General features: G+C 42.0%; 1 protein-coding gene across 2 annotated transcripts in view; it reads right to left on the bottom strand.

Annotated features, from left to right (window-relative positions):
* mgat4b (alpha-1,3-mannosyl-glycoprotein 4-beta-N-acetylglucosaminyltransferase B) overlaps positions 1–12,215 on the bottom strand; it is a 222,872-nt gene that overhangs the window by 26,573 nt on the left and 184,084 nt on the right. The gene's annotated exons all lie outside the window — the stretch shown is intronic.

The following is a 12,215-nucleotide window of genomic DNA, read 5'->3' on the forward strand; positions in this document are numbered from 1 at the left end:
AACTGGTCCTTAGCTATCCCCTGGACATTTGTGAAGATATGAAGGGATTGAACAGGTTTTAGAAATATGGTAGTAACTACCTTGCCCTTTCAGATTTATTAGAAATGCTTAGGGGGTCGATTTGGAATTGGGTAAAAGGAAGTATAAAGTAGAGTGTTGCAAGTTACAACGACCTAGAACGGAGGCTAAATTTAGCCAGTGTGCTCTGAAATTAAATTTGAATGACATATAATTGCACACAGACCCTTGAGCTCTGAATTTAAATTTAACATAATTGTCAGATTAATACATTGGAGTCAATTTCACAAAGTCACCAAGTGGGTTACGAGAACAAATATTTTTTGGTCAAAACAAGGTCGCTCGAGGTCTGGAATGAGATTATTTTACAGGTGCTTAATTGCACTGCTTTGAAGCACTTTCCACCACAATGTTTTAACAGCTAGTCACCACAAAGACAGAAGATCCCATTTAACCAATCACAAGATCAAAAATATATGATTTTTCCTGGAGTATAAGAACATGATGTATGGTCTTGTTTTGTCCTCATACGAACCATAATCCAATAAAATACACACTCAGCCACCCATGCATGCACACACTGAAGCGCAAATGTGACAATGGGAACCTCTGTTCAGACTGAACACAGATCCCCTCAACTCGAAGACACATTTCCTTCGTCTCTCTCTTCCTTGCCTATTACAACACAACAGACGAGTACTCCCTTCTCATCTCCCCCACTCTTCTTTATACCTTCTCACCTCACTCTGTACATTCAAACACTTTTCTATTGTCCCCCACCCTCTTGTTACACCATCTCTCCAGAGGTAAACACTCTTTCTTTGGTTGGCTGAACTGTAGCATTCATCCTCCATCCTTCTCTCCCTCCCAACATGAAAAAGTATGAAAATGTATGCACTCACTACTTTAAGTCGCTCTGGATAAGAGCATCTGCTAAATAAATAAAAAAATCAATGGTTACGGTCTTCTCATGGTTACAGTCCTCTCTTTCTAGCCCCACACTCCAGGACCAGGGCCTTTGTCATTGTGAGGGTTACGATGCCACAAAACTGTGGGTTTATGAGAGAGAGGTCGAGAAGTAGAGCGTTCGAGTGGAGGAGGAGTTTACAACTCATTAGAATCCCACTGAGAGAGAGAAAGAGGTGTGGGAGTAAGGGAGGCGAGGCACAAATGGGAGGAGGGAGAGAGAGATGGTAGAAACCAAGAGAGAGAAATGGCAAGAGGTTGAGCACTCGCGTCAGGGAAGGAGGTGTGCAATAACTCATTATAGGAGGGAGAGAGAGGTGTGAGCAGGGATGGTTGGGGTAGAGAGTGAAAGTGTGAAAGGTCAGGGCTTGCGTAAGGGAAGGAGATATGCTATCTAACAACTCATTAGAAATCTCGCTGAGAAATGGAGGAAAGGATGGAGAGAGAGGAATAGAGAATGGGGATGAGTGGGAGGAGGGAGAGAGAGAGAGATGGGTAGAGACGGGGAAAGAGAGGGTGGCCGGTCAGGTGGTTACGAGAGAGGAGTTAGGACCTGCTGGGGAAGAGGGGGAGTGGAGGAGTGGAGAGAAAGTAAGACAGTAAGAGAGAGATAAGTAGAGAGCGAGAGAGAGAGAGGGGCAAAAAGATATGACAAACATTCATTACAGGCCTGCTGAGGGGGGAGAAAAGGGAGGTGGGATGCTGGAAGAAAGGTGGATGCTTGTGTGGAAGGGGGTGAGGGGGGTGAGAGTGAATGAATGAGAAATAGAAAGACTAGAGAACAAAATTTGTCGCATGCGCCGAATACAACAGACCTTACCGTGAAATGCTTACTTTAAATCCCTTAACCAACAATGCAGTTTTAAGAGAATAGAGTTAAGAAAATATTGACTAAATAAGCTAAAGTAAAAAATGAAAAAAAAAAATATTAAAATAACAATACTGAGGCTATATACAGTCGGTACTTGTATAACGAGTCAAAGTGCGGGGGTTCAGCTTAGCGAGTAGCAGCAGTGTAAAAAACTAAAATGGGTGGGGTCAATGCAAAATAAATTATAAAAATTAATTGTTCAGCAATGAGAATGGCTTGGGGGTAGAAGCTGTTAAGGAGCGTTTTGGACCTAGACGTGGTGCTCCAGTTATGCTTCTTGTGTGGTAGGACTTGGACGACACCGCCTGGTATATACAGTTGAAGTCGGAAGTTTACATACACTTAGGTTGGAGTCATTAAAAATAGTTTTTCAACCACTCCACACATTTCTTGTTAACAAACTATAGATTTAGCAAGTCAGTTCAGACACCTACTTTGTACATGACACAAGTCATTATTCCAACAATTGTTTACAGACAGATTATTTCACAATTCCAATGGGTCAGAAGTTTACATACACTAAGTTGACTGTGCCTTTAAACAGTTTGGAAAATTCCAGAAAATTATGTAATGACTTTAGAAGCTTCTGATATGCTAATTGACATAATTTGAGTCAACTGGTGGTGTACCTGTGGATATATTTCAAGGCCTACCTTCAAACTCAGTGCCTCTTCGCTTGACATCATGGGAAAATCAAAAGAAATCAGCCAAGACCTCAGAAACAAAATTGTAGACCTCCACAAGTCTGGTTCATCTTTGGGAGCAATTTACAAACGCCTGAATGTACCACGTTCATTTGTACAAACAATAGAACGCAAGAATAAACACCATGGGACCAACATCCGTCATACCACTCAGGAAGGAGACACATTCGGTCTCCTAGAGATGAACGTACTTCGGTACGAAAAGCGCAAATCAATCCCAGAACAGCAAAGGAACTTGTGAAGATGCTGGAGGAAACGGGTACAAAAATATCTACATCCACAGTAAAAATTAGTCCTATATCAATATAACATGAAAGGCCGCTAAGCAAGGAACTAGCCACTGCTCCAAAATGGCCATAGAAAAGCCAGACTACGGTTTGCAACTGCACATGGGGACAAAGGTCGTGCATTTTGGAAAAATGTCCTCTGGTTTGATAAAACAAAAATAGAACTGTTTGGCCATAATGACCATCGTTATGTTTGGAGGAAAAAGGGGGATGCTTGCAAGCCGAAGAACACCTTCCCAACCATAAAGCACAGGGGTAGCAGCATCATGTTGTGGGGGTGCTTTGCTGCAGGAGGGACTAGTGCACTTCACAAAATAGATGGCATCATGAGGGAGGAAAATTATGTGGATATATTGGAACAACATCTCAAGACATCAGTTAAAGCTTGGTCTTCCAAATGGACAATGACCCCAAGCATACTTGTTGTGGCAAAATGGCTTAAGGACAACGAAGTCAAGGTATTGGAGTGGCCATCACAAAGCCCTGACCTCAATCCTATAGAACATTAGTGGGCAGAACTGAAATAGTGTGTGCGAGCAAGGAGGCCTACAAACGTGACTCAGTTAAACCAGCTCTGTCAGGAGGAATGGGCCAAAATTCACCTAACTTATTGTGGAAGGCTACCCAAAATGTTTGACCCAAGTTAAACAATTTAAAGGAAATGCTACCAAAAACTAAATGAGTGCATGTAAACTTATAACCCAATGGGAATGTGATGAAAAAAATAAAAGCTGAAAAAAAATAATTCTCTACTCTACTATTCTGGCATTTCACATTCTTACAACAAAGTTGACCTAAAACAGGGAATTTTTACTTGGATTAAATGTCAGGAATTGTGAAAAACTGAGTTTAAATGTATTTGGCTGAGGTGTATGGACATTTCCGACTTCAACTGAAAGTACTGGAAACAATAGAACACTATGAAATATCGGGGAAACCAGGCCTGGGTTTCATAGCTGACTTTGAAAAGGCTTTTCGAAAAGTACAACTGGAGTTTTTATGTAAATGCCTGGAATATTTCAATTTTGTAGAAACTCTTATAAAATGGGTTAAAGTTATGTATAGTATCCCTAGGTGTAAAATAGTAAATAATGACCTAAGACAGGGATTTTTTACTGGATTAAATGTCAGGAATTGAATTAAAACTGAGTTAAAATTTGGCGAAGGTGTATGTAAACTTCCGACTTCAACTGTAGGTCCTGGATGACAGGAAGCTTGGCCCCAGTGATGTACTTGGCTGTATGCACTACCCTCTGTGGCGCCCTATGGTTGGATTCCGAGCAGTTGCCATACACCTCTTGATGGTGTAGCTGTAGAATTTTTGAGGATCTAGGGACCAATGCCAAAACGTTTCAGTCTCCTTAGAGGAAAAGGCGTTTCTTGGTGTTTTTGTAACATGATAGTTTGTTGGTGATGTGGACACCAAGGAACTTGAAACTGTCAAACCGCTCCACTACAGCCCCGCCAATGTGAATCGGGCATGTTCGGCCCTCCTTTTCCTTTGTCTTGCTCTTCTTGAGGTAGAGGTTGTTGTTCTGGCACAACAATTCCAGGTCTCTGACCTACTCCCTATAGGCTGTCTCATCGTTGTCGGTAGTCAGGCCTACCACAGTTGTCGTCAGCAAACGTAATGATGGTGTTGGACTCATGCTTGGCCACGCAGTCGTGGGTGAATAGGGAGTACAGGTGGGGACTAAGCATGCACCCCTGAGGGGCCCCTGTGTTGAGGATCAGTGTGGCAAGTGTGTTGTTGCCTACCCTTACCACCTGGGGGCGGCCTGTCAGGAAGTCCAGGATCCAGTTGCAGATGGAGGTGTTTAGTCCCAGGGTCCTTAGCTCAGTGATGAACTTGGGTCTAGGGTTTCCGGGATGATGGTGTTGATGTGAGCCATGACCAGACTTTCAAAGCACTTAACTTCTTTGGGGTACCCCCCCCCTTCTTCTCAATTTCCACCTAAAGACATCTAATCCTAATCTAACTGCCTGTAGCTCAGGCCCAGAGACAAGGATATGCATATTCTTGGTATCATTTGAAAGGAAACACTCTGAATGATTTTGTGGAAATGTGAATTGAATGTAGGAGAATATAACACAATAGATCTGGTAGAAGGAAATACAAGGACATGTTTTTTATTGTTGCTGCATCATCTTTCAAATGACCAAGAACAGCCAAACATACAGATAGGATGCTGTGGATGATTTGAATGAAGAACATAAGATGGCAACAATAGCTGAGCAAAGTTTTGGATAGATAACTTAAAAAATGAGCGAGCTACATGACATGACATGAGCATGAAGTCACGCAGGTGTCCCACACAAATGTACCCAAATGTACCCAAGTGGCCGAATTGGTTCAGTGATACATTTTGAAGGAAATAACTATATACAAAATACATAAATGCTATTCTAACACCCCCCCCCCCACCCCCCACAAAAATATATACAGTGGGGAGAACAAGTATTTGATACACTGCTGATTTTGCAGGTTTTCCTACTTACAAAGCATGTAGAGGTCTGTAATTTGTATCATAGGTACACTTAAACTGTGAGAGATGAAAATCACATTGTATGATTTTTAAGTAATTCACTTGCATTTTATTGCATGACATAAGTATTTGATCATCTACCAACCAGTAAGAATTACAGCTCTCAGAGACCTGTTAGTTCTTCGTTAAGAAGCCCTCCTGTTCTCCACTCATTACCTGTATTAACTGCACCTGTTTGAACTCGTTACCTGTATAAAAGAGACCTGTCCACACACTCAATCAATCAGACTCCAACCTCTCCACAATGGCCAATACCAGAGCGGTGTAAGGGCATCAGGGATAAAATTGTAGACCTGCACAAGGCTGGGATGGGCTACAGGACAATAGGCAAGCAGCTTGGTGAGAAGGCAACAACTGTTGGTGCAATTATTAGAAAATGGAAGAAGTTCAAGATGACAGTCAATCACCCTCGGTCTGGGGCTCCATGCAAGATCTCAACTCGTGGGGCATCAATGATCATGAGGAAGGTGAGGGATCAGCCCAGAACTACACGACAGGATCTGGTCAATGACCTGAAGAGAGCTGGGTCCACAGTTTCAAAGAAAAACATTAGTAACACACTAAACCGTCATGGATTAAAATCCTGCAGCGCACGCAAGGTCTCCCTGCTCAAGCCAGCGCATGTTCAGGCCCATCTGAAGTTTGCCAATGACCATCTGGATGATCCAGAGGAGGAATGGGAGAAGGTCATGTGGTCTGATGAGACAGAAATCAAGCTTTATGGTCTAAACTCCACTCGCCGTGTTTGGAGGAAGAAGAAGGATGAGTACAACCCCAGAACCCCATCCCAACCGTGAAGCATGGAGGTGGAAACATAATTCTTTGGGGATGCTTTTCTGCAAAGGGGACAGGACGTCTGCACCGTATTGAGTGGAGGATGGATGGGGCCATGTATCGCGAGATCTTGGCCAACAACCTCCTTCCCTCAGTAAGAACATTGAAGATGGGTCGTGGCTGGGTCTTCCAGCATGACAACGACCCAAAACACACAGCCAGGGCAACTAAGGAGTGGCTCCGTAAGAAGCATCTCAAGGTCCTGGAGTGGCCTAGCCAGTCTCCAGACCTGAACCCAATAGAAAATCTTTGGAGGGAGCTGAAAGTCTTTATTGCCCAGCGACAGCCCCAAAACCTGAAGGATCTAGCGAAGGTCTGTAATGAATATGTACTGCTATGCGTAACACCAGTGGCTCCGCAATGGCGAATGAACCTCTTTTACGCCAGAGTTTACGACAAAGGTTGGTCTTCAAACGTATAACCAATACATATTGCCGTTTACCTCAGCTCATTGGCTATCGTCCAAGCTAGATTTCAAGATGATCAGTGGTCATTGGGCCAAAATACAGTCAATCAACGATAGACTGGTCCTACCATGGTGCGCAATGAGGTCATTGATTGGCGTCTTCAAATCGGTTTGTTCCGGTCAATACGTCCCGGGAAAATAACCATCAAGTATGGTTGTGTTAGAAACAACCAGAGGATTGCAATGAAACCAACCATGACTGGATAAACGTTTGTTTAGTGTGTGTAAGTACCACGAACGCTTCGTCCAAAGTTGAATGAGACAGAAATCACAACGCAAGCAGTTTACAAATGTTTTATGTTAGGCTATAAAAATAGATTTTATCAAACAAAACGAACATTCACTGTGTAGTTTGGACACTTGGCAGTGCCACCAGAGGAAGATCTTCAATGTTAAGCAATTTATTTTATTGTTATTTCTGACCTTCATGACGCTAATGTTTGGTTGGAAAATGCTAGTAATACTTGTGTGTGCGTGGCACCGTCCTCAGAAAATAGCATGTTTGCTTTCGCAGTAAAGCCTTTTTGAAATCTGACACAGCCACTGGATTAATAAGACGTTCATCTTTTAAATGATGTAAGATACATATATTTACAAGAATGTTTACTATAACAAATGGTGTATTTAGAATGTTAGCTCTCTGCAGTTTCACCGGATGTTGTCCTGGTGGGATGTTAGCGTCTCACCTACCCTAGAGAGGTTAAACACAAAAGTGTGCAAATATTGTCATCAAGAGGTAGATAGACATTCTGCTGTGTGTGTGTGTTTAACATTTAACCTTGAGCATTGTCTTATAAGACAGCATTCACTGACCATTTTGTACAACATTGAAGTTATGGTGTGTACCTGTAGAGGTTATTCCGAGGGGGGGGGGGGTGAGAGAGAGAGAGAGAGAGAGTGTATGTTCGTGGGTATGTGCATAATAGCCTCTGATGCCTCTGATGCGTCATTCTGCTTTCATCAGGCAGGTGTGTGACTTCCTGAGTCACTGACATGCACAGAAACAGTAGGGCACATTGATCTGAGACCAGTATGACCCAGTGACTCACTGAGACTGATTCTACTGACTGATCTCGTGACTGTGCTCAGAACAGAGCAGAGTGTAGTGAACCAATTGAAGAATTTCATCACAATGACCTCCTTCATCTGGGGGGGGGTGGAATGACATAAGCTAAGTGATGAAAGCATTTAAAATGTTTATGCGTATGCAGAGGCACACATGCATACAGGGATAACCTCTATAGGCACACACCATAACTTCAATGCTGAGTTGTGCAAAATGGCCTGTGAATGCGGTCTTATAAGACAACGCATAAGGTTAAACGATAAAAGCATAACATTTAATTTCCATTTTAGAGAGCCATTTAACAATCTGTCCTCTTGTGGATTTCCCGTAGCCACAGGGATAGTAATAAAAGCCCACATGTACTCACACACACACACCAGTCTCGACGGTGAAATGTCCAGCCCCAGTCAATGATACAGTTGAATTGAAGCCAATATTGTAGAAAATTTTAAAAGTCCCCACAAGAATAGTAAAATAGTGAAAGTTCTCTCTTGTGGGAACATTTCCCACATCCCCACTTGGACAAAGGCTATTTTAAGCTTAGTGGTTAGGTTTAGGAGTAACATGCTGACCACACCACTCGCATTGCGTGCGCGAGCGTTGCAAAGTAAATGTACACATACATGTTATTCAATCATTTCATCTGAACTCTCAATACCGCTCGCACTCGTCTGAGTAGCCAGGCGCTAAAATACAACTTGGTTCTATTTTTGACGCTTGGCGCGCTGAAAGTCCTGCCTCTCCCATCTCCTCATTGGTTTTTAGGAGCATATAGCCACATGGGTGATTGAAGGATGAACTGAGGTCCACACTCCAGTCCAGTTGGTGGTGGTAATGCACCTTAATGTTGGTAGCCAACCGAGATATAAAGTACACGGAGAAAGTAGAAGACTAATACTGAAGGAGGAGAGATTACTAGAAACAATTAGTTTCCCCTATTATCTGTGGATGTCGGCGTAAAGAACACACAATTTTGTAGGGGCAGTCCAATTAGTACTCTTATATACTGCTTACACAGACAAGTTATATTTGCATGATTTACATTATTCATAATTAATACATCATTCACTTTTGGTTCATGCACATGACTGACCAATACCTCACGTGGCCTCTTCTCGCCAAGCTGAGACCTTGAAACTGAGACACCCCTTTCTTTTCTCAAAACAATGATCTGGGCCTACTGCCAAATTACGGATACTAATAGTGAGGATCCCTCCCATGTACGATCAATTAGTGATTTGATGAACCCAGTCGAATGGGTTATTAGAAAAGCACCAACATAAAATTCTCCTTCACACTCAAAATGGGTCAGAATTCTACAAAGATGCCAACAAAAGGACCTTGTGTATTTCAGGGAAAAAAACAACCCAATGTTTATATCCCAGGACAAATGACCTAGACACAGCAAGCTAGCTAGCTAAATGTCCATGAATGTTTATTGAGTTCCAACCTGTCCCCAAATGAATACAGTTGGTTCAGAGTTGTAATACTTCAACCTGCGTGTCTGAGTCGTGTCTGGTGTGGATGTACAAATCAACATTTGCGAGATGACGCAAGCGAGTGCCCGGTCTACACAGTATGTTAGGGTTGGGAAAAATGTGATTTTGAATGCAAAATAGACTTTAGGTCCTCAGGAGGATAGCAAAACATATAGTGTGTGGGCTTGAATTACTGTGTGTGTGTGTGTGTGTGTGTGTGTGTGTGTGTGTGTGTGTGTGTGTGTGTGTGTGTGTGTGTGTGTGTGTGTGTGTGTGTGTGTGTGTGTGTGTGTGTGTGTGTGTGTGTGTGTGTGTGTGTGTGTGTGTGGTCTGTAGATAGAGTACCAGTGCCATATAAACACTTTTTAAAATGTATTTAAATGTTTTTAGGAATATCGCCAGTAACAACAGACTAAACCAATTTTTAATACCTACCTACAGTATAAAAACAGGGCAATATCCTCTTTCTAATGATATGAACTTTATTTCTCAACTCCTCATATTGAGCAATTCACACTTACACCTTCAGAAAGTATTAAGACCCCTTAACTTTTTGCACATTTTGTTACGTTACAGCCTTATTTTAAAATGGATTAAATAAAACATTTCTCAATATACACACAACTCCATAATGACAATGCTAAATCATGTTTAAAATTTTTAGCATATGTATAAAAAAAATTACAACTGAAATATCACATCTACAAAAATATTCAGACCCTTTACTCAGTACTTTGTTGAAGCGCCTTTGGCAGCGATTACAGCCTCGAGTCTTCTTGGGTATGATGCCACAAGCTTGAAACACCTGTATTTGGGGAGTTTCTCAAATTATTCTCTGCAGATTTTCTCAAGCTCTGTAAGGTTGGATGGGGAGCATTGCTGCACAGCTATTTTCAGGTGTCTCCAGAGATGTTTGATTGGGTTCAAGTTCGGTCTCTGGCTGGGCCACTCAAGGACATTCACTTCTGTGTTGTCTTGGCTGAGTGTTAGGGTCTCTCTGTACTTTGCTCTGTTCATATTTCGCTCAATCCTGACTAATCTCCCAGTCCATGCCTCTGAAAAACCTCCCCACAACATGATGCTGACACCACCATGCTTCACCGTAGGGATGTTGTGCCAGGTTTTGTTCTGACGCGACGCTTGACATTCAGGCCATAGATTTCAATCTTGGTTTCATCAGACTCTTGTTTCTCATGATCGGAGAGTCCTTTAGGTGTCTTTTGTCAAACTCCAAGCGAGCTATCATGTGCCTTTTTACTGAGGAGTGGCTTCCGTCTGGGCACTCTACCATAAAGGCCTGATTGGTGGAGCACTGCAGAGATAGTTGTCCTTCTGAAAGGTTTTCCTTATTCACAGAGGAACTCTGGAGCTCTGTCAGAGTGACCATTTGTTTCTTGGTCACCTCCCTGACCAAGGACCTTCTCCCCCGTTTGCTCAGTTTGGCCAGGTGGCCAGCTCCAAGAAGAGTCTTGGGGTGGTATGTACCCTTCGCTAGATCTGAGATCTGTGCCTCGACACAATCCTGTCTCGGAGCTCTACGGACAATTCCGTCAACTTCTTGGCTTGGTTTTTGCTCTGATATGCAGTGTCAAATGTGGGACATTATATAGAGAGGTGTGTGCCTTTCCAAATCATGACCAATCAATTGAATTTACCACAGGTGAACTACAACCAAGTTGTAGAAACATTTCAAAGATGATCAATGGAATAAGGATGCACCTGAGCTCAATTTTGACTCTAATATCAAATACTTACAGTTGAAGTCAGAAGTGTTCATATACTTAGGTTGGAGTCATTAAAACTAGTTTTTCAACCACTCCACAAATTTCTTGTTAACAAACTATACTTTTGCCAAGTCGGTTAGGACATCTACTTTGTACATGACACAAGTCATTTTTCCAACAATTGTTTACAGACAGATTATTTCACTTATAATTCACTATATCACAATTCCAGTGGGTCAAAAGTTTACATACACTAAGTTGACTGTGCCTTTAAAATTCCAGAAAATGTCATGGCTTTAGAAGCGTTTGAAAACTTATTCTGGGAAACTTGTGGAAGGCGACCCGAAACATTTGACCCAAGTTAAACAGATTAAAGGCAATGCTACCAAATACTAATTGAGTGTATGTACCCTTCTGACCCACTGGATCCTAACTGACCTAAGACAGGGAATTTCTACTAGGATTAAAAGTCAGGAATTGTGAAAAACGGAGTTTAAATGTATTTGGCTAAGGTGTATGTAAACTTCTGACTTCAACTGTATGTAAATAATGTATCTGTTTTAAATGTTTAATAAATGTGCAAAGAATTCTAAAAACCGGTTTTCGCGTTGTCATTATGGGGTAATCAGCTAAAGAGCTGCTATTAGCGAACATGTGTTTGGAGTAGGGCTGGCAGAATTATCATGTAATAATCATCATAATACATTCATTTTAGGAGTTTACCCAATAAATATAGTTTACCCAACAGCAGTTTATTTGTATTTTTATATGAAGTGAGTAAAGTTAGTCATTTTCCAAGCAGAACGGCACGGTTGGGGGGAGAAGCTTCATTTCCCGAAAGTTCTAAGCGGTAAAAACTTTTGTTTTTGAGACAGGGGTTTCACCAAAGCTGTGTTGTATTCATGAAGCATGCCATAGATCATTCTCAAAGATGCTTTGTGATGCATTACAAGCTCAAAAAATGTTTCAACAAAAATGTCCCTTGGCAAGAAAAGGTTGAAGACCACTAGCATAAAACAACCATTCCATTTCTAGGACGTTTTTGAGCTGTTATCTCATATTTTGTAGATACACGTACCAGATGTATCTGTTAGATACACAGCTACTGAGAGAGAAACACAGAGTAAAGGGGAAAGAGAGAGAGAGATGTAGAGTGAATAGAAAGAGAGAGAGAGAGAGAGAGAGAGAGAGAGAAAAAGGAGAGAGCGAGCAAGAGGCTGACCGGGGGGAGAGAGAGAGGCTAGAGGACAGAGGA

Source organism: Oncorhynchus gorbuscha, linkage group LG23, assembly GCF_021184085.1.
Source record: "Oncorhynchus gorbuscha isolate QuinsamMale2020 ecotype Even-year linkage group LG23, OgorEven_v1.0, whole genome shotgun sequence".
NCBI classification, from domain to species: domain Eukaryota; kingdom Metazoa; phylum Chordata; class Actinopteri; order Salmoniformes; family Salmonidae; genus Oncorhynchus; species Oncorhynchus gorbuscha.